Raw genomic sequence first — 27859 nt, 5'->3', positions numbered from 1 at the left:
TTCAGACGCTCGAGGATATGCTTCGGGCATGTGTATTAGATTTCGGGGGGGAATTGTGGCCCGTTTTGCCCTTGGCAGAGTTTTCCTACAACAACAGCCATCATTAGTGCATCAATATGCCACCTTTTGAGCTGTTGTAGGGAAGGAGGTATCGGACCCTATTTGCTAGGGAGAGGTAGGGCAACGTGTGATGGGAAGTACAGAGATTGTACTTCAGACGTCAGAGCAGATACAACAGGTCAGGCAGAGGTTCTTGAGCGCTCAGAGTCGCTAGAAGGGTTATGCGGACAGGTGCCAGTCCGAGCTTGAATTTTTGGTCGGTGACCTTGTACTCCTGAAGGTCTCTCCTTGGAAAGGAGTGACCCGATTCAGGAAGAAGGGCAAGTTGGGGCCCCGATATATCGGTCCTTTTCGGGTGATCGTGAGGGTAGGTAGGGTAGCCTACCGGTTGGAGCTACCTGTAGAGCTAGGTCAGATCCATGACACTTTCCATGTGTCGCAGCTGCAAAAGTGTATAGACGATGAGTTGGCAGTAGTGCTATTAGAGGATATTCAGGTGGATGTGGGCCTGAACTTCGTTGAGAGACCGGTGGCTGTTCGGGATCGAAAGATCAAGGTTCTAAGGAACAAAGAGGTGCCTCTGGTGCAGATCCAGTGGCAACACCGGAAGGGGTCAGAGCTTACTTGGGAGCCGGAGCGCGAGATGCGTGAGCAGCCTCCGGAGTTGTTTCCAGAGTGAGACTTCGAGGGCGAAGTCTGATTCTAGTGGGGGAGAATTGTAACATCCTGATTTCCCAAGTATATTATTTTATTTAATTATTTTGGAGTTTGAGGAGGAACTCGACGAGTTGGAGCCAAGACTCGCCGAGTAGGGTCGCGGATGTTCATCCGGGTTCACGTCCGGACTCAGCGAGTCCATTAGTGGACTCGGCGAGTCCATGTTTTTTAATGAAACCCTAATCCCTTGGGTTGGGAGCCTATTTAAGGGCACTTATAGCCTCCCATTACGGCTACCAGTCCCTTGAGATAGCCCTAAGTGAGCCAAATCGTTATGAGGGAGAAGAAGTCACTTTTGATCCTTGAACCCTTGGTTTAGCAAGAAGAAGGTGACAAGAGCAAAAAGGAGGTGCGATTCAAGCAATTCCAGAGTTCAGAGACATCATTTTGAGGTAATGGTTCGAACCTCCTTCAGTTTTGGTGTTGATCATTAGATTTACGGTTTTCTAACCCCTTTGGAGAGTGATTATGTGCAACAAATGGTCCCTCTTCGAGTTTGTGCCTTGGATCTGGACTCAAAGAGGTCCAGAGACCTTGACCCTTGGAGCTTTATGGACCAGTTTGGGGTTATTGGCCTTATGTTGCCATTTTTGGGATTAAATCTCCTTTTGATGCCTTGTTGTGGTTATACAAGCATCAAGTTTCGAACTTTACGTGACATTCATGCTTGGGGAGGCCATATCTATGGTTTGGAGAAACAGATCTGATCTTAGGAGGTCAGTAGATTTTGTGCATGGCATGAACTCGCCGAGTTGTTCTTGAGACTCGGCAAGTATGGTTAGGGTTTCACGTAGATTGCTCAGTGAATAGACTTGTCGGGTTGGGGGATGACTCAGTGAGTTAAGAGGGGGTTAGAGGACTGGCGTTCAAGGCGGTACTCGCAGAGTTGATCTTGAGACTCGGTGAGTTGAGTCGGGGTGGCCCCGCGATTCCTGTCTAGTATGACTCATCTAGCATAAGGAGGGACTCTATGTACCAAGCGAGACAAAGAGTTAGTGGACATGTGTGTACTCGCCGAGTCACCGGAGTGCACTCGGCGAGTTGGGTCAAAGTTTGACCGTTGACTTTTGTTGACTTTTAGGGTTTGGTCAGCAATGTGGCCTTTGGGCCAAGAAGGGGGTAAAATGGTCTTTTACCCTTAAGAGGGTACCAAGAGAGGATAGAGTCTAGTCTCGAGAGTTATGTTCAAGAGAGCATTTGCCTTATGTGATAGATGGTGGCGAGTTCGAGATGCAAGCGTGAGGATATCTGCTTCGTGCTTGCCAGGTGAGTCTTCTCACTATACTTTACCTTGAGTAGGTAAATAGAGTTATGTGATACAGTGTTTTATATATATTGTTGTTGCACTGCATTCTTCTATGTGATTTATGTTGTGCATGCTTGCAGAGTTAGAACCTGAGGGTTCACAAAGTTTGGGTGCACGGACCCATAGAGTTATAGCCTCGAGTGGCTAATATGTGTTATATGTGGTATTTTGGGGAACTCACAAAGCTTCGTGCTTACAGTGTTTTGTGTTATGTGTTTCAGGTTTCTCTCAGGATTAAGGGTCGGCACCGGCTTGATTGTACACACCAGAGAAAGAGTCATGTTTTGAGGATCCTAGTTTATTATGCAAGTGAAAATGAAATTATGTTTTGTAATTTGATTATGAATGAGATTTTGAGAAAAGTGTTTTTAAGAATTAAACCATTATATTTAAATAAAAATTTGTTTTGAAATTTACGGTGTTACAGATATATTTTTAATGTTAATAATAATAATGTTTCTTTATTAAAATTATTAAGATTAAAAGGAAAAAAATTATAAAACATTAATAAGGAATAATAAATTAGAAAATTCAAAATAAATAATGTATAACTTACGTGCATATTTAATAAAGTGATATAAATCCAAATGTAAAATGTTAAGACTAAAACGTGTGCATATTTATTAAAGTGATATAAATCCAAATGTAATATGTTAAGACTAAAACGTTGACACTCCAACATCATTTAAATAATAAAATAAATTAAAATTTCATGTGAAAAAATGGTTAAGAGCTCACAGTTGAAGGTCAAATACATCAATTCAATGGTTCATTCTGATATATAGATATTTGTTTGTACGTTTAGAATCACCCGTGCTTAAAATACAATTCCACCAAACATGAGAAATAGGTTATCTAACAATCTAATTAATGTGAATTGTACCCTAATTTTCTTATAGTACATTGTGATTCATATGATTTGGTTAAATATGCATTTATGTTATTTTTTATCAATCATGTATTGTGCAAGGATAATCGATGACTAGATTATATAACTTGCTTTTACAACCGAGTAACATGTATAATGTCTTTGTATCTCAACAACCGTATGGCTTATATCAACAGACTAAATGTCAAGATTAGGAGATAAACAATGTTTGATAGGTGAAATAATATATAGGTCAGTTGATCAATGAAATCATGACCTTATTTAACAAATAACACTGTTTTGAAATATAACGACTGTAGTAGTTCTTTGTAAGAAAACAATATATTTATCAGATATTATGGTTGTTTTTTTTAATATAGAACGAATTCATAATAAAAAAACACAAAATTTTGCGGAAAATAATTACTATAAAACCTACATTGATAAAACATAACAAAATAGGATTTATGAAAATGCAAATTCCTTCATGGAAAAAACATAACAAAATACAATCAATACCATTATTGTTAGAATCGTTGTCGTAGATATTCTTTCCTAAAGTTCTTACATCAACTCAAAACTAATTCATCTAAGTTCATTGGTGTTACGGTATGAACTTTACATGCAAATAAATAAATTTTTTGATATCAAAGGAGATCATGAAATTGGCTCTCTATTAGTACGTTGCGACTGGATCATTCGATACTACACATCACCGGTCAATGGCCTTTCCACCAGAAGCATCCCGATTTCAAAATTTATCTTCTCCTTGTGTGTAAATGTGTAATTGTTGATGGATTTCATCATTCCTTCCTGTTATGGTAATCGACTATATGGCTTTACATAAATCTGAAATTTATTTTGTTAAACTATTACTCTTCTAGTTCGAATTAACCTGATAGAAACAATTTTCATGATTTTCTCTTGTTGGTTTCCTTGTTTTTAATATGAAGACCAAGTGTTTGATGAAATTCCACAAAGAGGCATGTATATATTTTCCTGTAATTGGATTTACAATTTGTTAGTTGTTTGTTCAGAATCAGTAGGTATCAAATAGCAATATCATTTTGAGGTGCACCTCCAATGACGTGAATTTGTTCACAGGAGATGTTGTGTGCAATTATATAGAGAAATTTCAATATTTGTCATTAAGAGAAATGTAAAATTAAAGATATCAAACGAGATTTATCGGTGTTTTCTGATATCTAGTTGTGTGTTCCTCTACCAACTCTAGATTGTTTATAGTTACTTGTAATTAAACATCGCATAATTATAACATATCTTTTTGGATTTCATTGATCGTTCTTTGTTTAGTTTGAACGTTTTTTGTATCGTATTTGATTCATTTCTCCATTTATGGTTAGGTTTAATTGATTTTTACACAAACATCAAGTGTTAGATGAAACTCCTAAATGAGAATATTATGAATCAAACAAAATAGTGTTATGAAAATGTTGTTCCTTTATTCTTCTTCGTTGATATGGAAAGCTCTTTGTAAAGAGGTTTTTTTCTTGACTTTTCAGCTCCTTATAAGTTTGATATAAAAACAATAATATTTGTTGTGTAGGTGAACACTTACGAACTTTTACCTCCACCATTTTACATAGTATTTATTTTACTTTCTGTTACTCTTTTACTAAATGATAGGTGATTTTGTCATGTTAAGCTTCTTGATACACTATTTGATTATGAAAATTACACAAAACTTGCAGAACTTGCAGGTTAGATTAACGATTATTTTTCACTCTTTTGTTGAATGGTTGATGCTTATCTTCATTATTTTTTTCAGGGTTGAGAATGTAAAAATGTGCAGTAGAAGTCAATGTTATGAAAGCATAAGTTCCAAGATTGCATTATTTATTCAGCCTTAAAAATGTAAAAACAATTGTGGTTGTCTCCTGTTTGGAGGATCAAGAAATGTATAGTGCCAAATTTACTTTTACATTATATTCTTTCTCATTAACAATTTAGCATCTCACTTATTCTATTTTTACAAACTTTTCTTGATAGTGTGAGGTTGAAGGGTGATATTACTATTATCCTCTTCACCCACTAGAAACTCGTAGATCGGTTTAAATCCTTACTTTCGTAGGCCAATTCTAATTATTTATTATATAAAATTCTAAACTATTCAACAAATGAAGTATTTAAATAAAGTCAAATATTAAAAGGTAAGTATTTAGATGGGAAATAATGATCAATGTAAGGTAAAAATATTAAAATCTAATAAATAAGCAGAATATATAGATAATTATCAAATTGTATGTTAAATTGATCATGTTTTAATGGTTAAAATCCCTTATTTAACAACTTAAATGGATCAATTACTAAATTCATAGATATTTTTGTAAATCTAAAAAAGTACTTAAACAATAATTCATAACACTTAAAATATAGTTTGTCGGCGAGAGTGTAGGAACAAATAACTAAAAATGGTGCTGCAAAGAAGAATTACTTTTTTTTGTTGGACAAGTTATATTTGTTTACAATGAATTATTTTTGTTAATTTATCATGTTTAGTTCATTATGTTTGTTTCATTCTCAACCATTTCACATTTTTTTATTATCTTGTATTGTTAATTTATCTTTATATTTTTCACTAAATTATGGCAGTCTAATTGATTTTTGTAGCTGCTGACATAGTATGCAAAGTGCGTTGCTATTTCTTACAGTTTACTCTTTTAATGCTTGTTATTGTTCATTATGCATTGAATAGAGAGGAAGATGCAACTAAGAAATGATATTATACCTGATGAAACCAAAGACATAATGCAAAAATATGGTAAGAGTTATATATATATATATATATATATATATATATATATATATATATATATATATATATATATATATATATCTTTACTATCTTATAAAAGAAATCTACTTATTTCTAAAAATAGATTGATTATAATAATATTATTTTTTTAAGACGTCCAAATGATGAAGCTGATAGTACAAGTAACCATTAATAAAATAATATTAAATTTTAACCACATTTTGAATTCAAATATTTATCATCAAATTTCCTTATATTTCTCAACAATTTGATATGGTTCCCTCAAATCTCGGATTCATTCAAATTTTGAACCCTTTTAGATATCCTTAAATTTAGCATGTTGATTCAAATATATCTCCAATCGCATATACGTCTTTGTTCCCTCCTCTGCTATAAAGCCCACCATCCAGGAACAAAAAATGACTTCATCTCCCAAATAACACCATAGTTTGATTATTTTGTCTTCGACATGTACTTTTTTTTGTAAAATAACAATTTTGTAGAGGAAACATATCACCGAAAGAATTTACACGCCCCGCCGCTTTACGCGGGTACACTGCTAGTATATATATATATATATATATATATATATATATATATATATATATATATATATATATTACTGCCTCATAGAATTTCTTGTGGGTAACAATTTTGAAGGTCACCAAGAGCATTGTTGTTTAAAGGTAAAGTTTTTTCTAAATATTCTTTTGTGATATTGTTTTTCTGATTGGTAAAAATACAAAAGGTATGCAACATATATTCACTATTTATTCAATGCAACCCCATAGCTTTTTTGTAATGATTTAAAAAAACATATTTGGTTTAATCGTTTAGAAAAATACAAAAGATATATATTTATGCTTTTTTGTTTTACTAATGTAGTATGTGTGCGTGGCTAAAGACGATATGGAATTTTTAGGTACAGAATCAGAGCATATATATATATATATATATATATATATATATATATATATATATATATATATATATATATATATATATATATGTATATATATAGGTTCAGGTTCATTTGAGACTATTCTAATTTTGTGAGACCGTGAGACCAAATCTAAAAATACTTTTAAAATGCAAAATAAATGAAAAAAATCCAAAAATTCTTTTTTTAAATATTATTTTCGGAACTTGAATTAACTAAAAAAACATAAATAAAAAAAAAACAAAATAAAAAAAAAATCCGTTTTTTTTTTAAAAATACGTGAAATATTCTAAATAGAATATTACACCGACATATTCTAAATAATAATTTTAAAATGCAAAATAAATGGAAAAATCTAAAAATTCTTTTTTTAAATATTATTTTCGGAACTTGAATTAACTAAAAAAATAAAATAAATTCTATTTTTTTTGAAAAATACGTGAAATATTCTAAATAGAATATTACACTGTACATATTCTAAAAATAATTTTAAAATGCAAAATAAATGGAAAAATCAAAAAATTCTTTTTTTAAATATTATTTTCGGAACATGAATTAAGTTAAAAAAATAAAAAAAATAAAAAAAAAATAAAAAAATGCATCTCACGGTCTTACAAAATATAGGTGGTCTCAAATGAACCTAACCCTATATATATATATATATATATATATATATATATATATATATATATATATATATATATATATATATATATATATATATATATATATATATATATGGAAATGGATAAAAGATAACACATGGCTAAAAAGGTTTAATGACATGTATGTTTGATTTCCTTGTGAAGTGTTTACTTAATTTTTTTATACAATTGATATAATACATATATAGTTTTGCGAAAATGATCTAACGTTTATTGTTTTATATATCAAATTAATAACAATAACATTCATATATGCAATATGTATTTTATATTCCTTTTGATACTTTTAGTCGAGCTTGTATACATTAGTTCGAATAACATCCATATATGTTTAATGTGATAAACAAAATGCTCACTAAAGTTCTAAAATGTGTCACTAAAAATAACATGAAATCTAGAATCAAATGAGTGTTTAGCGGCACAAAATATATACCTCAAAATACTTTTGTTCTATTGTGGCAAATAAGAAAGTGTCACTAAAATCATATAAGGCTGCAACAACAAAACAATAAAAGTGTTATTAAAGGGTTTTAGTTGGAGAGTTTCTAGTAATACTTTATATATGCGCCTTTGATTCTTTGAGTAGTCTTTAGAGGCATTCTTTTGGTTTTTAGTGGCACTTTTTGTGTGCCACTAAATGACATATAATTTGTAGTTGTGTCATGTAAAAGGTTAATTGATTACATTATACAACTTGCTTTTACAACCCAGTTGGATGTAAAATGTATAATGCAATTATATATCAACAACCGCCTCACATAACTCATGTTAAATCATTAGTGTCTTATATTAAGATATTAAATGGCAAGATTATGAGATGAGCAATGTTTAATTGATGAAATAATATGGGTCAGTTGCTTAATGAAATCATAACCTTATTTAACAAATAATGTTGTTTTGAAATATAATGAGCCATCCAGTTTTTAAGAAAACAATATATATTTTTTAAACAAATTATATGGTTGATATTTTTAATATACAACGAAGTCATAATAAACAAAACACAAAATCTTGTAGACAATAATAAGTATAAAACCTACGTAACAAAATATGATTTACGAAAATGCAAATTCCTTCATGGCAAAAAGATAACAAAATACTATCAATATCAATGTTGTCATAGTTATCATAAATATTATTTCCTAAAGTTCTTATATCAACTCAAAACTAATTCATCTAACTTCTTCATGGTTATGGGAAATGTGTATTTCTACATGTATGAATTTTACATACAAATAAATATAATTTTTGTTATCCACCAAAAGAGATGTTTTTGAGTTAATACAAAATGCAAAACTACTTAACAAATACTTACTTTCCAACCAAGTTCATAGTAAGTGTTCATCATAATGTCAACCAATCATTAAATGCCATAATAATTACACTACCAACATTATTGTTGTTGGTTGCATTAAATTCTAATTACAAATATGTTGATTTAAATGAATAGTAAATTTTAGTTTTGGTCCATTGAGTATGTGTAACACTCCATATTTCATACACTAAAAGTGTAAAATTTCAAAAGAAATATCTTACGGATTAAAGTCATATCATATGAAAATTTGACTCCTTAAAAAGACATTTCCAAAAGTGTTAGATAGCTTGTGAGCTTCAATTTCATGTTAAACAACCATAGAGAAGCTATATAAGAACCAAATAGTTATAATACATAAATAATGACTAATGCTTTTCTCATACTACTCGTAGTTATCTCAAGTGTTCTAATCTTCATCAAAAGTCATACTAAGATGGTAAGTCTTCTATAATCCCCTCCCACCCCTCGGTTTTATTTTTAAATATAGAATACTTGTCACAAAAAAAATTCATAAAACAAATTGTCTCGTGTGTTACATACGTACTAGATATAAAAACTTTCACATTCAAAACATTTTGTTTTCATATTACTTTGCACTTCAAAAATCAGTCTTCAAACTGGATATGTCTCATGGGTAAACAGATCTTTCTTTCTAAAGTATAAAATGCCTCTCATTCATATGCAACTTCATATCAAAGCATTTATGCAATCATTAAATTATCTACATTTTATATATTTCAAATTTCAAAACTTGCTCAATTATCGATATATGATTTCATGTATATGTAATGCCATATAATGCATGATTCTAAACATATTGGATCGACCACATTCGTAGATGTAGAAATGAAAAAAATAGATGTTTCAAATACTTGATAAAAATAAAAAAGATGATAACAAATTTCTTTGATAAGAAAACTCTCCTATAACATATAATTTTTTATTAAAATAACTTAGAAAAACAAATAGGAAACTTAAAAGATTACAAAAAGCACATCACAATATCTTATGTTGCTTGACTTTTGTATTGCATTTTTTCGGCTAATGTTAAATCTTAACAAAAATCATTGGAATGAAAATCATAAAATTTAAATTGAAGTTATTTTTTTTAAAATGCTAATATATAAGGGCCAATAATAAACACAAGTCAATCTGTAAAGGGGTAAAATGTAAATTAATCAGGCATAAAAATCTCTGTCATCAACTCGTCAAGTAGTCAATTTTCATTTGTAGATCTTTCACCGCTTGCATGGAGAACCTCCCTGAATTTCTAGCACTCGAAATAGTGAGTCGTCTTGACGATTCAGAAACAGTAGCTTGCTGCCGTATGGCGAGTAAGACTTTCAATTCTGTATTTCCAGGCCTTCAATTTATAAACCTGCAGTGGCGATTGAAATGGTACCTGGAATCAAGGTCCAGAGTTTCGAGTTCTTCAAGTTCTTCCCGATTTACTCCCTCTCTCAAGAGAGTTTTTATGAATCTTGTATCAAACTTAAGTGCACTGGAATCGGTGCGTATTGGTGTCGAGAATCCACCTCTAGATGTGTTGAACGCTGACGTTGAAGATGATGGCGATGATCTGCACATCACCGATGAGGACTTCGTTAAGGAGTGGCTCCCTAGGGTTTCCGGAGCTTTGAAATTGCTTTCACTATCAAATTTTTGGGTTCAGTCGAGTAGGCGTCGATCAGAAGTCTTGTCACTGATCTCTGCGCACTGTAAGTTGGTTATATGCTGAAATTCTCCATTTTTATATTCTGTAGCTGTATTCTGAAATTATGGAAATTGTTTATTGTCTGAAAATGTAACTGGTCTCCCAGGATCGATATTATTCTGGTTCATATCAAGTAGTTATTTTTATTATTATTTAATTATTTATTTGTTTATTTAAAATTATCATTAATTTGTGGTCAACTATCATTGATTAGGGTTTATTAATGATGATATTTGTTGGTAATAAATGACATTTAATCATATTAAGATTTTGATTCTTTAACTCGGTTGTTTTTGTTGTTGCAAGTCAAAATCTTATTGAATTAGAGCTGAAGAACGCATGGCTATCAGGACAAAACATGAGTGCCATGCCGATGCTAACAAGTTTAACACTTGAACTCATAAGATTAGATGACAAAAATCTAACCGAGTTAAATACATGTTTCCCAAATCTTCAAGTTCTTAACTTGATAGATGTTAGAGGTCTCAAAATGCCGATAATCCACCTCCTCAACCTGAAAACCTGCCATTGGATTGTAACAGATTCACCATCATATATATGCATAATCGCACCCAATCTCCTTACACTCAGACTCGAGTGTAGAAGTCCTGCTGCCCTTTATATTGAAGCTCCTGTGTGTTCCACTTGCATCTTGCACTTGATCACTTGAACGCGTTTGCAGTCAAAAGATTTAAGAACTTGAAAACTATACAATTCGAGTGTTCAAACATTCGCTCCTTAATTCGTAAGTTTCATCGTTTAGAAACAGTAGAAACGCTGACCTTAGATATAAGAGCAGGTGGAAATTCCAAATTTAACCTAGAGGTTTTATGATGTGCTTTCCCGAACATAACTTATTTGTGTTTTAACCCAAGGGTTTGGTCAGAATTTGAGGTGTGGTGTAGCAACATTGGGCTTAAAGGTGTGAAAAGATTTTGTGGGTATTTGTCGGTGGTCGATCCTTTGATGACTTTCGCCTTGGTTGATTGCATGTTAGAAGAATGCTTCAACAGTGTAGAAATCTCTTTACTCATCCACCGTGGTGTTCCTTCTAATGTATCAAAACATTTCATCACTAAGTGCATGGCTCAGTGGCCTGATCTGAAGTGGGGATGGGGGATTTGGGAGGAAGGAAGGGAAGATTCTTGGATCCCTGAAGAGCAATTACCTTAAGAAACGCTCGAGGAGGAATGATCAGATTCCATATGATCAAAAGAAACAAAGAAAATCAAATTAAGACTAGTAGAAGGGTGTTTAGGCCAGGGAAATAATTTTGAAGGAAAGATTGACTACAGAATAAAGATGGGAGCAATGATCAATCGGAAGACATGATCGATGAAGAGTTCAAGTGAAGTAGTTTCAGCAGGACCCATAATTAATTGAGTTTTCTAATAGTTAGAAGTGTTTCTTAGTTAAAGTTTTTATGGTTGTTGTATCTTTTGCAATGCTCTTTCCTTTTATGGTATTACATATTTATATATTTATGGTGTTAGATTTGAGACCAGTTTATTACATGAGTATATTCAAAAAATAAATAAATATAAAATTTTAAATATTTAATATTATTGAATAAAAAACTAAAATGTTTTTTCTTCTAGATTTAAACAAATAATTTAGATAAATAAATAAAGAAAAATAATTAAGCTTTAATTTAGTAATTTTGAAATTAGAAAGAAAATTCATTAATGAAATTGATATGCATTTATTATTACATTTTAATATTATATAAAATTAAATAAAATGATAAACAATAAAATAACATGTGGAATATAAATTAATTTAAAATAACCACAAAATTACGTGTGACAAAATGAATAAGAATGTGACATATGGTAAAAAGGTCTTTATGTATTAGCATATATTACGTATTTATATTTGGATGCCTATGCACGTATACGGGTGTATTAGTTTTTTGTGTTGCATTTAACGTCTGTAAGGCCTTCATATTCATGAGTACTGAAGTTTTGTTGATTACCTTAAACAAAACCCTAAGTGTTCTCTTATGAATGATGCATTATTTAGTTAGATTGGACTGCATTCATGTGATGACCGTGAATGCTCCTATTAGCACGAATAAATACTTTTACATCATTAGATTAATTTGAATAGTGTAAAATCAGTCCCATCATATTTGCCGATTCCTTAATTTCAATTATTTTTATTTTTTTCATTTTATTCTCTTTAAATTAGATGTAAGTTACAAAACAAACCCTTCTACTTTTTATTCTTTTTAAATTCAACAACTTTATATGAAATACATTTATAAAAATAAATACTAAAAATCTTAAAAAATACATGTTGATAATTTTTTATTTTTGTTGTCATTGTGAATAGAAATTCATTTTCAATAAAGTTTATGTTTCACTAAACGTTAATGATATATTCTATTATTTTAATTTATATTTTTAATGACCAGCCAGTTTGTAATTTTACCAACTCACCTATACTATATATGTGTCATTTCGAACTAAAAATTAACATAAGCATATTTCGAACTATTAATTATCACATGGATAGTGTGAATAAAAAAATAATAACATTAGATAGTTCGAACTAAAAATTAACACAGTGATAGATTGAACGAAAAAACTAACACATGGATAATCAGAATAAAAAAAAAAAACACAATGAAAATCCAAACAAAAAAAACACATGGATAGTTGAAAAAAAACATAAAGATGGTCGAACGAAAAAAAACAACAATGATATAGTCCTAACGGAAAAAATAACATGAAGATAATCCGACCAAAAAAACAATACAAGAATAGTCAGAACAAAAAAAAAATAGCACAATGATAATCGTAACGAAAAAATAACACAAAGATGATCTGAATGATAAAACAACATATGAAAAGTTCGAACGGAAAAATAACAAGGATAGTTGAAACCAAAAAAATAACACAAAAATAGTTTGTAAAGAAATAAAATAACACATTAATAGTCTGAACGAAAAAACTAACACGAGATAATCCGACCAAAAAACAACATAAAGATAATCATAACGAAAAAAAATATGAAGATAATTCGAACAAAAGAATAATAAATGAATATACCAAATGAAATATTAATATATATAATGAAAAATAATATATCATCCTATATTTTTCTGTCATTTTCCTATACACTTAACATTGTGATATTTGTCGTATCTAATAAAATTAATAAATTTTTATTACATTTGTTATCATCTAAAGTTGATAGAATGATGGATACGAAAAAACAAATGAGGATATTTAATTTCTCATACATAATAATCCAAACGGAAAAATAGTGATAGTTTCAATGAAAAAAATAATACATAAATAGTTCGAACGATTAAAACGATATTGTAACATCCTGATTTCCCAGGTATATTATTTTATTTAATTATTTTGGAGTTTGAGGAGGAACTCAGCGAGTTAGAGCCAAGACTCGCCGAGTAGGGTCGCGGATGTTCATCCGGGTTCACGTCCGGACTCGGCGAGTGCATTAGTGGACTCGGCGAGTCCACGCTGTTTAATGAAACCCTAATCCCCCGGGTTTGGAGCCTATTTAAGGGCACTTATAGCCTCCCATTGCGGCTACCAGTCCCTTGAGAGAGCCCTAAGTGAGCCAAATCGTTATGAGGGAGAAGAAGTCACTTTTTGATCCTTGAACCCTTGGTTTAGCAAGAAGAAGGTGACAAGAGCAAAGAGGAGATGCGATTCAAGCAGTTCCAGAGTTCAGAGACATCATTTTCAGGTAATGGTTCGAACCTCCTTCAATTTTGGTGTTGATCATTAGATTTAGGGTTTTCTAACCCCTTTAGAGAGTGATTATGTGGAGAAAATGGTCCCTCTTCGAGTTTGTGCCTTGGATTTGGACTCAAAGAGGTCCAGAGACCTTGACCCTTGGAGCTTTATGGACCAGTTTGGGGTTATTGGCCTTAGGTTGCCATTTTTGGGATTAAATCTCCTTTTGATGCCTTGTTGTGGCTATACAAGCATCAAGTTTCGAACTTTACATGACATTCATGCTTGGGGAGGCCATATCTATGGTTTGGATAAACAAATCTGATCTCAGGAGGTCAGTAGAGTTTGTGCATGGCATGAACTCGCCGAGTTGTTCTTTAGACTCGGCGAGTAGGGTTAGGGTTTCACGTAAATTGCTTAGTGAATAGACTTGTCGAGTTGGGGGATGACTCGGTGAGTCAGGAGGGGGTTAGAGGACTAGAGTTCAAGGCGGTATTCGCTGAGTTGATCTTCAGACTCGGCAAGTTGAGTCGGGGTGGCCCTGAGATTCCTGTCTAGTATGACTCATCGAGCATAACGAGGGACTCTACGTATCAAGCGACACAAAGAGTTAGTGGACATGTGTGTACTCGCAGAGTCATCGGAGTGCACTCGGCGAGATGGGTCAAAGTTTGACCGTTGACTTTTGTTGACTTTTAGGGTTTGGTCAGCAATGTGGCCTTTGGGCCAAGAAGGGGGTAAAATGGTCTTTTACCCTTAAGAGGGTGCCAAGAGAGGATAGAGTCTAGTCTCGAGAGTTATGTTCAAGAGAGAATTTGCCTTATGTGATAGATGGTGGCGAGTTCGAGATGCAAGCGTGAGGATATCTGTTTCCTGCTTGCCAGGTGAGTCTTCTCACTATACTTTACCTAGAGTAGGTAGATAGAGTTATGTGATACAGTGTTTTATATATATATTATTGTTGCACTGCATTCTTCTATGTGATTTATGTTGTGCATGCTTGCAGAGTTAGAACCTGAGGGTTCACAGAGTTTGGGTGCACAGACCCACAGAGTTATAGCCTCGAGTGGCTAATATGTGTTATATGTGGTATTTTGGGGAACTCACTAAGCTTCGTGCTTACAGTGTTTTGTGTTATGTGTTTCATATTTCTCTCAGGATCATGGGACGGCACCGGCTTGATTGTACACACCAAAGAAAGAGTCATGTTTTGAGGATCCTGGTTCATTATGCAAATGAAAATGGAGTTATGTTTTGTAATTTGATTATGAATGAGATTTTAAGAAAACTGTTTTTAAGAATTAAACCATTATATTTAAATGAAAAATTGTTTTGAAATTTACGGTGTTACAAGTTTGTATTAGAGCCTTGGTTTAAGGGATTCGGATGCACCTTCGGGTAAATCTGGACTCAAATTGAGGAAGTAAGAAAAGTTTTCAAAGAAATAATTTTCTAAAGCGAATAAGAGTTCAAAAAGAAAGCGAGAAAGAGCAGTGTGTACAATCAGCCAGAGCCCGAACGGTGATTCCCCAAAATACCATTACTTTTGTGTTATGAGATATTTATGATGCACTTTATGAGATATTATTGCATGCTAGAGACAGGCTAGGTATTTCATATCTTAGGACTAGAGTGGCCTGATTTGTGATGCCTTAGCCTAGGAATTGTTGTTATATGCAATGTGCTTTTGAGTATGTGATGAGTGAGAATATTTAGTTGGAATCCTTTAGGGGATTTGAGTAGAGGAGTAATCTAGGGGAGATACCTAGATGAGTACCGTGGTATTTAGCGAAAGAGTAGTTAGAACCCGCGAGGGGAAGAGTTGTAGAGTTCGGTGGTACTTTCAAGGATGAGCAGAGCAAGCGGAGTTATCACCCAGAGTGAGTCCTATGTATTCTTCGATGCCCGAATGTTGCTTGCTTCGTGCTTCGTGGAACTCTCGATGATGGGAGTCAGCTACCAAGCGAATATGATGATATTCAGGAGGTAGATGGATGGCATCATTAGGAGCTCTTCAGCAGCTGATGGCAGAGAAGTGCGGGAATCTGGGAAAAGCCTAGGGAGTAACCTTAGCCAGATGAGTGTGCTGGCAGAGTAGAGAATTTCGCTGGGGAGCGAGCACGCGCGACGGAATTGGTGAACGAGAAGGTCGAGCAGCTACTTAGGAGCTCCGGGATAGTCCGTGTAGAAAGTATGGGTAGATGTGGCAGGTAGTATGGGCCCGTACTACTGAAAGCAAAGGACCCATACTTGATACAGGGAGTATTCCGAAGGTTCTAATGAGCGGAATGAGGAGTGATGTTATGGTTCGAGTACCATACATCGGAGCAGATGGAGGAGTGATGTTATGGTTCGAGTACCATACATCGGAGCAGAATGAGGAGTGATGTCATGGTTCGAGTACCATACATTGGAGCGGATCGAGGAGTGAAGTTATGGTTCGAGTACCATACATCGGAGCGGATGGAGGAGTGATGTTATGGTTCGAGTACCATACATCGGAGTAGATGGAGGAGTGATGCTATGGTTGATGTACCATACACCGGAGCATATTGAGAAGAGATGTCATGGGATGAGTACCATGGTTCGTAGTGAATGATGCTCGTGGTTCTTCGGTTATCCGGTCATGATTGATGAGGTATAGATTGGACGCTATGGGTTTTTGGCCAGTGGGTCATGATTGAGTTCGAAGAGGCGTCCCTTGAGAGGGAGGTCGAGAGCCTTTCAGAGTATTTTGGTAAGGAGTCAGAGGGAAGGGAGAATTTCGGTCTGAGTTGAGCAATCATTCGATAGAGGAGATGTCACCTTCTATGCTATTTATGTTCGTGTGCGAAACATGAGACGCATGATGTTTAAGTTTTGGGTCTGGGGGTAAACCCTGCAGGTTGTCATTGAGGATGATTTTCCATCAGAGTATCAGGTAGCATGTGTGCCGCGAGGCAGTAATTTACCAAGAGCAAATAGTAAGTTGGGATTGAGATAGTCGAGGACCACGTTAAATCTATTTGAGTATAGTAGGGCGTATTGTAGTGGTATCAGTGGGGAGTCCAGTCGAGTTTATCAGTGTAGTGCTTTTTCTATCTATGTTGGGTATTAAATATGGGAGTGGTTCCCTATTCTTGGGAAGATCCATGTGATGGAACGTCGGTTGATGAGTCGAGGTGGGGGAGTATGATGATTTCGTGGTCCGGTCTATGAGTCAGTGATGTTATTGGATAGTTGAGTTGTAACACTTTGATAGATGAAATAATATAGGTTAGTTGATCAATGAAATCATGACCTTATTTAACAAATAACACTGTTTTGAAATATAACGACTATCGTAGTTCTTTTTAAGAAAACAATATATTTATCAAATATTATGGTTGTTTTTTTTAATATAGAATGAATTTATGGTAAACAAAACACAAAATTTTGCGGAAAATAATTACTATAAAACCTACATAGCAAAAACATAACAAAATAGGATTTATGAAAATGCAAATTCCTTCATGGAAAAAACATAACAAAATACAATCAATACCATTATTGTTAGAATAGTTGTCGTAGATATTCTTTCCTAAAGTTCGTACATCAACTCAAAACTAATTCATCTAAGTTCATTGGTGTTACATGTATGAACTTTACATGCAAATAAATAAATTGTTTGATATCAAACGAGATCATGAAATTGGCTCTCTATTAGTACATTGCGACTCGATCATCTGGTACTACACATCACTAGTCAGTGGCCTTTCCACCGAAAGCAACCTAATTTCAAAATTTATCTTCTCCTTCTATGTAAATATGTAATTGTTGTTGGATTTCATCATTCCTTCCTGTTATGGTAATCGACTATATGGCTTTAAATAAATCTAAAATGTATTATGTTAAACTATCACTCTTCTAGTTCGAATTAACCTTATAGAAACAATTTTCATGATTTTCCCTTGTTGGTTTCCTTGTTTTTAATATGAAGACCAAGTGTTTGATGAAATTTCACAAAGAGACATGTATATATTTTTCTGTAATTTGATTTACAATTTGTTAGTTGTTTGTTCTGAATCAGTAGGTATCAAATAGCAATATCATTTTGAGGTGCACCTCCAATGACTTGAATTTGTTCACATGAGATGTTGTGTGCAATTATATAGAGAAATTGCAATATTTCTCATTAAAAGCAATGTGAAATTAAAGATATCAAATGAGATTTATCGGTGTTTTCTGATATCTAGTTGTGTGTTCCTCTACCAACTCTAGATTATTTATAGTTACTTGTAATTAAAGATCGCATAATTATAACATATCTTTTTGGATTTCATTGATCGTTCTTTGTTAAGTTTGAACGTTTTTTGTACCATATTTGATTCATTTCTCCATTTATGGTTAGGTTTAATTGATTTTTACGTAAACATCAAGTGTTAGAAAATGTTGTTCCTTTATTCTTCTTCATTGATATGGAAAGCTCTTGGTGAGGAGGTTTTTTTCTTGACTTGTCAGCTCCTTATGAGTCTAATATAAAAACAATAATATTTGTTGTGTAGGTAAACACTTACAAACTTTTACCTGCACCATTTTACATAGTATTAATTTTACTTTCTGAAATTAATGGTAAACTTTTTACTCTTTTACTAAATGATAGGTGATTTTGTCATGCTAAGCTTCTTATACACTATTTGATCATGAAAATTACACAAAACTTGCAGAACTTGCAGTTTAGATTAACGATTGTTTTTCACTCTTTTGTTGAATGGTTGATGCTTATCTTCATTATTTTTTAAGAATGTAAAAATGTGCAGCAGAAGTCAATGTTATGAAAGCATAAGTTCCAAGATTGCATTATCTATATTCAGCCTTAAAAATGTAAAAACAGTTGTGGTTGTCTCCTGTTTGGAGGATCAAGAAAGGTATAGTGACAAATTTACTTTTACATTATATTCTTTGTCATTAACAATTTAGCATCTCACTTCTTCAATTTTTACAAACTTTTCTTGATAGTGTGAGGTTGAAGGGTGATATTACTCTTTTCCTCTTCATCCACTAGAAACTCGTAGATCGGTTTAAATCCTTACTTTCGTAGGCCAATTTTAATTATTTATTATGTAAAATTCTAAACTATTCAACAAATAAAGTATTTAAATAAAGTTAAATATTAAAAGGTAACTATTTAGATGAGAAAGAATGATCAATGTAAGGTAAAAATATTAAAATCGAATGAATAAGAAGAATATATAAATGATTATCAAATTGTATGCTAAATTGATAACTGGTGAAAATGCCTTATTTAACAACTTAAATGGATAAATTACTAAATTCATAAACACTTTTGTAAATCTAAAAAAGTACTTAAACAATAATTCATAACACTTAAAATATAGTTTGTCGGCGAGAGTGTAGGAACAAATAACTAAAAATGGTGTTGCAAGGAAGAATTACTTTTTTTGTTGGATAAGTTATATTTGTTTACAATGATTTATTTTTATTAGTTTATCATGTTTAGTTCATTATGTTTGTTTCAATCTCAAACCATTTCACATTTTTTTTATGATCTTGTATTGTTAATTTATCTTTATATTTTTCACCAAATTAGGGCAGTCTAATTGATTTTTGTAGTTGCTGACATGGTATGCAAAGTACGTTGCTATTTCTTATAGTTTACTCTTTTAATGCTTATTATTGTTCATTATGCATTGAATAGAGAGGAAGATGCAACTAAGAAATGACATTATACCTGATGAAACCATCGACATAATGCAAAAATATGGTAAGAGTTATATAGTAATCAATAATATATATATATATATATATATATATATATATATATATATATATATATATATATTATTGCCTCATAGCATTTCTTATAGGTAACAATTTTGAAGGTCTCCAAGAGAATTTTTGTTTAAAGGTAAAGTTTTTTCTAAATATTCTTTTGTGATATTGTTTTTCTGATTGGGAAAAATACAAAAGGTAGGCAACATATATTCACTATTTTGTCAATGTAACCCCTTAGCTTTTTTGTAATGATTTAAAAAAACATATTTGCTTTAATCGTTTAGAAAAATACAAAAGATAACAATGTAACCCCTTAGCTTGTGTGTGTGCATGGTTGAAGACAATATGGAATTTCTAGGTACAGAATTAGAGCATACATATATGGAAATGGATAAAAGATAACACATGGCTAAAAAGGTTTAATGACATGTATGTTTGATTTCCTTGTGAAGTGTTTAATTATTTTTTTATACAATTGATATAATATGTATATAGTTTTGCGAAAATGATCTAACTTTTATTGTTTTATATATCACATTAATAACAATAACATTCATATATGCAATATGTATTTTATATTCCTTTTGATACTTTTAGTGGAGCTTGTATACATTAATTCGAATAACATCCATATATGTTTAATGTGATAAAAAAATGGTCAATAAAGTTTTAAAACGTGTCACTAAAAATAACATGAAATCTAGAATAAAATGAGTGTTTAGCAGCACAAAATATATGCCTCAAAATACTTTTGCTCTATTGTGGCAAATAAGAAAGTGTCACTAAAATCATATAAGGCTGCAACGACAAAACAATAAAAGTGTCATTAAAGGGTTTTAGTTGGAGAGTTTCTAGTAATACTTTATATATTTGCCGTTGATTCTTTAAGTAGTCTTTAGTGGCATTCTTTTGGTTTTTAGTGTCACTTTTTGTGTGCTACTAAATGACATATAATTTGTAGTTGTGTCATGTGAAAGGTTAATTGATTACATTATACAACTTGCTTTTACAACCCAGTTGGATGTAACATGTATAATGCAATTATATCTCAACAATCGCCTCACTTATATAACTCATGGTAGATCATTAGTGTCTTATATTAAGATATTAAATGGCTAGATTATGCGATGAACAATGTTTGATAGATGAAATAATATGGGTCAGTTGCTTAATGAAATCATAACCTTTTTTAACAAATAATGTTGTTTTGAAATATAATGAGCCATCCAGTTTTTAAGAAAACAATATATATTTTTTAAACAAATTATATGGTTGATATTTTTAATATACAATGAAGTCATAATAAACAAAACACAAAATCGTATAGACAATAATAAGTATAAAACCTACATAACAAAATATGATTTATGAAAATGTAAATTCCTTCATGGCAAAATGATAACAAAATACTATCAATATCAGTGTTGTCATAGTTATCATAGATGTTATTTCCGAAAGTTCTTAATATCAACTCAAAACTAATTCATCTAACTTCCTCATGGTTATAGGAAATGTGTATTTCTACATGTATGAATTTTACATACAAATAAATATAATTTTTGTTATCCACCAAAAGAGATGTTTTTGAGTTAATACAAAATGCAAAACTACTTAACAAATACTTACTTTCCAACCAAGTTCATAGTAAGTGTTCATCATAATGTCAACCATTCATTAAATTGCATAATAATTACACTACCAACATTCTTGTTGTTGGTTGCATTAAATTCTAATTACAAGTATGTTGATTCAAATGAATAGTAAATTTTAGTTTGGTCCATTTAGTATGTGTAACACTTCATATTTCATACACTAAAAGTATAAAATTTCAAAAGAAATATCTTAGAGATTAAAGTCATATCATATGAAAACTTGATTCCTTAAAAAGACATTTCCAAAAGTGTTAGATAGCTAGTGAGCTACAATTCATCTAACTTCCTCATGGTTATAGGAAATGTGTATTTCTACATGTATGAATTTTACATACAAATAAATATAATTTTTGTTATCCACCAAAAGAGATGTTTTTGAGTTAATACAAAATGCAAAACTACTTAACAAATACTTACTTTCCAACCAAGTTCATAGTAAGTGCTCATCATAATGTCAACCATTCATTAAATTCCATAATAATTACACTACCAACCTTCTTGTTGTTGGTTGCATTAAATTCTAATTACAAGTATGCTGATTAAAATTAATAGTAAATTTTAGTTTTGGTCCATTGAGTATGTGTAACACTTTATATCTCATACACTAAAAGTATAAAATTTCTAAAGAAATATCTTACAGATTAAAATCATATCATATGAAAACCTGACTCCTTAAAAAGACATTTCCAAAAGTGTTAGATAGCTTGTGAGCTACAATTTCATGTTAAACAAACATAGAGAAGCTATATAAGAATCAAATAGTTATAATACATAAATAATGACTAATGCTTTTCTCATACTAATCGTAGTTATCTCAAGTGTTCTAATCTTCATCAAAAGTCATACTAAGAGGTTAAGTCTTCTATAAAAGATAACAAATTTCTTTAATACCAAAACTTTCATATAACATATAATTGTTTATTACAATAACTTACAAAAACAAATAGGAAACTTAAAAGATTACAAAAAGCAGACATCACAATATTTTATGTTTGCTGACTTTTGTATTCCATTTTTTCGGCTAATGCTAAATCTTAACAAAAATCATTGGAATGAAAATCACAAAATCTAAATTGAAGTTATTTTTTTAAATGCTAATATATAAGGGCCAATAATAAACACTACTCAAACTCTAAAAGGGTAAAGTGTAAATTAATCAGGCATAAATATCTCTATCATCAACTCATCAAGTAGTCAATTTTCATTTGTAGATCTTTCACCGCTTGCATGGAGAACCTCCCTGAATTTCTAGCACTCGAAATACTGAGTCGACTTGACGACTCAGAAACGGTGGCTTGCTGCCGTATGGTGAGTAAGACTTTCAATTCTGTATTTCCAGGCCTTCAATTTATAAACCTGCAGTGGCGATTGAAATGGTACCTGGAATCAAGGTCCAGAGTTTCGAGTTCTTCAAGTTCTTCCCGATTTACTCCCTCTCTCAAGAGAGTTTTTATGAATCTTGTATCAAACTTAAGTGCACTGGAATCGGTGCGTATTGGCGTCGAGAATCCACCTCTAGATGTGTTGAACGCTGACGTTGAAGATGATGGCGATGATCTGCACATCACCGATGAGGGCTTCGTTAAGGAGTGGCTCCCTAGGGTTTCCGGAGCTTTGAAATTGCTTTCACTATCAAATTTTTGGGTTCAGTCGAGTAGGCGTCGATCAGAAGTCTTGTCACTGATCTCTGTGCACTGTAAGTTGGTTATATGCTGAAATTCTCCATTTTTATATTCTGTAGCTGTATTCTGAAATTATGGAAATTGTTTACTGTCTGAAAATGTAACTGGTCTCCCAGGATCGATATTATTCTGGTTCATATCAAGTAGTTATTTTTATTATTATTTAATTATTTATTTGTTTATTTAAAATTATCATTAATTTGTGGTCAACTATCATTGATTAGGGTTTATTAATGATGATATTTGTTGGTAATAAATGACATTTAATCATATTAAGATTTTGATTCTTTAACTCGGTTGTTTTTGTTGTTGCAGGTCAAAATCTTATTGAATTTGAGCTGAAGAACGCATGGCTATCAGGACAAAACATGAGTGCCATGCCGATGCTTACAAGTTTAACACTTGAACTCATAAGATTAGATGACAAAAATCTAACCGAGTTAAATACATGTTTCCCAAATCTTCAAGTTCTTAACTTGATAGATGTTAGAGGTCTCAAAATGCCGATGATCCACCTCCTCAACCTGAAAACCTGCCATTGGATTGTAACAGATTCACCATCATATATATGTATAATCGCACCCAATCTCCTCACACTCAGACTCGAGTGTAGAATTCCTGCTGCCCTTTATATTGAAGCTCCTGTGTGTTCCCACTTGAATCTTGCACTTGATCACTTGAACGCGTTTGCAGTCAAAAGATTTAAGAACTTGAAAACTATACAATTCGAGTGTTCAAACATTCGCTCCTTAATTCGTAAGTTTCATCATTTAGAAACAGTAGAAACAGTGACCTTAGATATAAGAGCAGGTGGAAATTCCAAATTTTACCTAGAGGTTTTATTCTGTACTTTCCCGAACATAACTTCTTTGTGTTTTAAACCAAGGGTCTGGTTAGAATTTGAGGTGTGGTGTGGCGACAATGGGCTTAAAGGTGTGAAAAGATTTTGTGGGTATTTTTCAGTGATTGATCCTTTGATGACTTTCGCCTTGGTTGATTGCGTGTTAGAAGAATGCTTCAACTGTGTAGAAATCTCTTTACTCATCCACCGTGGTGTTCCTTCTAATGTATCAAAACATTTCATCACTAAGTGCATGGCTCAGTGGCCTGATCTGAAGTGGGGATGGGGGATTTGGGAGGAAGGAAGGGAAGATTCTTGGATCCCTGAAGAGCAATTACCTAAAACTCTTGTGGAGGAAGGATCAGATTCCATATGATCAAAAGAAACAAAAATAATAAAAAGATTTGTAGAAGGGTGTTTATGTGAGGGAAATAATTTTGAAGGAAAGATTGAGTAAAGAATAAAGATGGGATCAATGATCAATTGGAAGACATGATTGATGAAGAGTTGAAGTGAAGTAGCTTCAGCATGACCCATAATTAAGTGAGTTTTGTAATAGTTGGAGTGCTTCTTAGTTAAAGTTTTTATTGTTGTTGTATGTTTTGGAATGCTCCTGGTTGTTATGGTATTACATATTTATATATCTATGGTGTTAGGTTTGAAACCTATTTATTACATGAGTTATTTAAAAGAAAATTTGAATATAAAATTCTAAATATTTGAGAAGTTTAAATTTATAAGAAGAGTGAGAAAAATATTGTATTAAAAAAAATTAAAGTAATTTTTTCTTTTTTAAATTTAAACAAATAATTTAGATAGATAAATAAAGAAAATTAATGAAACTTTAATTTAGTAATTCTGAAATTAGAAAGAAAGTTCATTAAAAAAATTGATATGCATTTATTATTACATTTTAATATTATGTGAAATTTAATAAAATGAGAAAACCAAAAAATGACATGTGGAATATAAATCAATTTAAAATAACAATAAAATTAAATGTGACAAAATAAATAAGAATGTAACATATGGCAAAAAGGGTCTTTATTTATTAGCATAGATTACGTATTCATATTTGGATGTCTATGCGGATTGTATTAGTTTATTATCTTTGTCACTATGTTTTTCCATATATAAGGTTTCTTCACATTGCGGTCAATGCTTTATCTTAAATTCCAGTTTTTTCTTTCTTTCATTTTCATCTTGATTGTTTAGAATCTAAATGAATTGCCTTAAAACCAATAAAAAAATTTATGGTGAGTTTGTAATTACAAATTACCTTATAGGCAATCATATCTTCAACATACCAACTTCATATATGCAAATCTATAACATCCCAAAAATTCAAAAGATTTAAAACTTTTCAAACAACCATTTTACTACTAGAAGTGTTACAAAACCGTTGTTCTCAAAACATTATTTAAAATTAGTTGAAACCCATATGTACAGTCACGCCTTCTCCTTGTCACGGTCCACTGAAGTACCTGAAACCATAAACGAAAATTGTATGCACGAAGCTTAATGAGTTCCCCCAAAATACTACCACTCAAACATATAACATATACACTAGCAAGCTCAAATACTCATGTGTGGCCCAATCAGCCTCGGGTTGGAATACCAGGCATGTCTAAGATGGTCCCAGTCATCCTCAGGATGGAATACCCTTGCATCATAAACAATTTGGTCCAATCAACCATCAGGTTGGAATACCAAACATGTCGGGTTCAATCAATCATCGGGTTGGAATACCCTAGTCCTATTGATTGATGCACAAAGTAGTCCAGTCTCACTACATACAATACTATCATATCGGGTCCAATTAAACACCGGGTTGGAATACACTAGACCCAATCGACCATCGGGTTGGAATGCCAATATACAGCGGGTCTAATCATCCTCGGGATGGAATACCCTCGAGCCTAATCAACCATCAGGTTGGAATGATTTTGGTCTATTTCGTCACGCACATAGCAGTAACCTCAACCACTAACCAACATATAACCAGTCAACAGACAATCTTACAAATCTTATAGATCACTAAGCATAACATCATCATATATACCATGATACAGATCTAACATATCACTACAGCATACCAACATATAATAAACCAGGATAACAATATAAAGGGTCGGACTCGGTGCCTTCGACCCAAAAGTACAGTGAGGAAAACTCACCTCAATTCGCTGATACTCAAATGCATGTCTGGGTTGCTAAACCGGATAACCCCGCACCAACTAACAAAGACAATCTTAATCAATAATTATCTAGATAATCCAAAATACAAGGCCCAATCCATAATCCAAATTCATAAAATGTAAAAGACCATTCTACCCTTTTCCTTACTTAGCCCGAAACCAAGGCCCAGTACCACATCTCAAACACCATCCAAAATACCAAAAATACTTTTGGTCACACTTGGTCAAAAGTCAATGGTCATCAGGCCCTCACGACGTGACCATTTATGGCCCACGTCGTGAGCCACTATAGGACAAAATAATCGAGGTTGCAACCCTCACGATGTTACATGCATCTTGCTCACGTCGTTAGATCCGTCTGTACGCCATTTTGGTCCAAAACCCTCTTAATCCGTTAAGCTACCAATCCATCTTTTTCCAAGAGGCTTCCTAACACTCCTAGGGTCATAAAAATCGATGCTTTAAGGCCTTGTATGTCCAATACAAGACACAAGCTCAAAATGGATCATTTATGGAGAAAATGAGGATCAATTCTCATGCATGAACTCCAACATCATCCAAACTTCAAATCCATGACATATAAGCATCTAGGGACCCTAAGGACCCATAAAGTTGCCAACTTTATGGAGTCCCAATACTCCAAATCTTAATATCGTGGATAAATATGCATAAAACCTTAGATCTATCGACAAGGAAACATAAAGCTTGGATCTTGATTACTCACATTGGTCCAAAAGTGTAGCTAAAGGTTGCAAATGGGGCATCCAAACTGCAACTATGCTTCCATGGTGATCTCCTCCTCTTCAAATCATCAAAACTCCACTAAAAGCTCAAGAAACACAAAAAATGCTAGGGTTATGGATTTACTGAGTTAGGGGAAGGTGGAGGCTGAGAATGAGCCCTGAAACCGAGTTAAGGGGCTTAAATATGTGGGAAACCCTAAAACGTTGTGGGCTTGGGCTACAATGAACCTCACGTCATGAGCTCTTGTTGCTCACGTCGTGAGCTCAGTCCCGGATAGAATCTTCATACGGCCCTCCTCACATCGCGAGCCTCCATGTCACACGTTTTGAGGACCCCTTTTTCACCAAAATCCAATCTTTCGACCCATCGAAACCCTATTTTGATTCATCCAAGGAAACAGATGTTACAGGTTCACAATGTTTTCTTTTTAACAATAGTTAGACATCTTTGTTAAAACTAATGTGAATGGTATGCAATTCTTTCTCTTTTGACAAAATATGATTATCTTGTTAAATGTAAACAATAAACTGCCGTCATGATCATCAATTCACTAGACGTAAGATTTAACAACCCATACACCTTTTTTACTTGTTGCTAATACAAGTCAAGAGATCAAAACAACTCTCATGTACTGATATCCACACCCAAGTAGGGTAACTATTAACAATTGGGTACTAGCCTTAAGAAAGTTTTTAGTCAATAATTGAGTTGTTAATTAAGCCAATAAACTTCAATTGACTACATAAGAAGATACAAGAGAACCGCTATTTAATTGGTATACTTTCAGACCCAATTAAGTTATGTTAAATATTAGCATTATACCATTATATATATACTAGCCGTTTACCCGCGCCAAGCGACGGGTGCAAAATAAAGAAATACATTTCTAATCTTTGTCCAAATGAAAATAAGTACCA

The 27859-nt window shown here is 32.6% G+C and overlaps 2 pseudogenes; both read left to right on the top strand.

Annotated features, from left to right (window-relative positions):
- Nucleotides 1-9896: 9896 nt before the first annotated feature.
- On the top strand, nt 9897-11534 carry LOC145006864 (F-box/LRR-repeat protein At4g29420 pseudogene; annotated as a pseudogene).
- Nucleotides 11535-22704: 11170 nt separating this feature from the next.
- LOC145006863 (F-box/LRR-repeat protein At4g29420 pseudogene) lies at nt 22705-24376 on the top strand (annotated as a pseudogene).
- The last annotated feature ends 3483 nt before the right edge of the window (nt 24377-27859 follow it).

Source organism: Lactuca saligna, chromosome 7 (assembly GCF_052625555.1).
Source record: "Lactuca saligna cultivar CGN05327 chromosome 7, ASM5262555v1, whole genome shotgun sequence".
Lineage (NCBI taxonomy): Eukaryota > Viridiplantae > Streptophyta > Magnoliopsida > Asterales > Asteraceae > Lactuca > Lactuca saligna.
Note: the sequence above shows the minus strand (reverse complement) of the source record. Positions and strands in the feature narration are given on the sequence as shown.